This window comes from Octopus bimaculoides, chromosome 15, assembly GCF_001194135.2.
Source record: "Octopus bimaculoides isolate UCB-OBI-ISO-001 chromosome 15, ASM119413v2, whole genome shotgun sequence".
Classification (NCBI taxonomy): domain Eukaryota; kingdom Metazoa; phylum Mollusca; class Cephalopoda; order Octopoda; family Octopodidae; genus Octopus; species Octopus bimaculoides.
The window spans coordinates 5,853,979-5,854,494 of record NC_068995.1 but is presented as its reverse complement, the minus strand read 5'-3'; positions in this window follow the sequence as shown (position 1 = coordinate 5,854,494).

Sequence of the window (516 nt, the reverse complement as noted above, 5' to 3'; positions counted from 1 at the left end):
TATATATATATATATATATATATATATCTGTACGTATGTATAGGTTTGTATGCGTATGTTCGCGCGCGTTTGAGTGTTGGGTTAGTGAATATGTGAATATGTCATTAGATTTATATGGAGGGACGTCGGTATCAGAAATCATATCAATGCATGTAGTTATCAGCAATACTCAGTAAAATCCCGAACACAGATACGTGTATATTTACGTTTGAGTGTGTGAGTGTGTGTACGTATGTGTGCACATGCGATGTCATGTATACGAAATTACATCAGCGTTCCTCTAGTGTTCTATCTTTAAATATTGATTAGAAACACAAGATATATATGTACGTATGTATGTACGTAACATTCAATACTCATTCGTCATTCCTCGGTCCTGTCCATCAACGAATGCTGGTTTCTACAGGGATACTTACGTATAACCCATGATTTGGATCTAATAATATACTGGAAATATTCACATACACACACACACACACACACACACACACACACACACACACACACACACACACA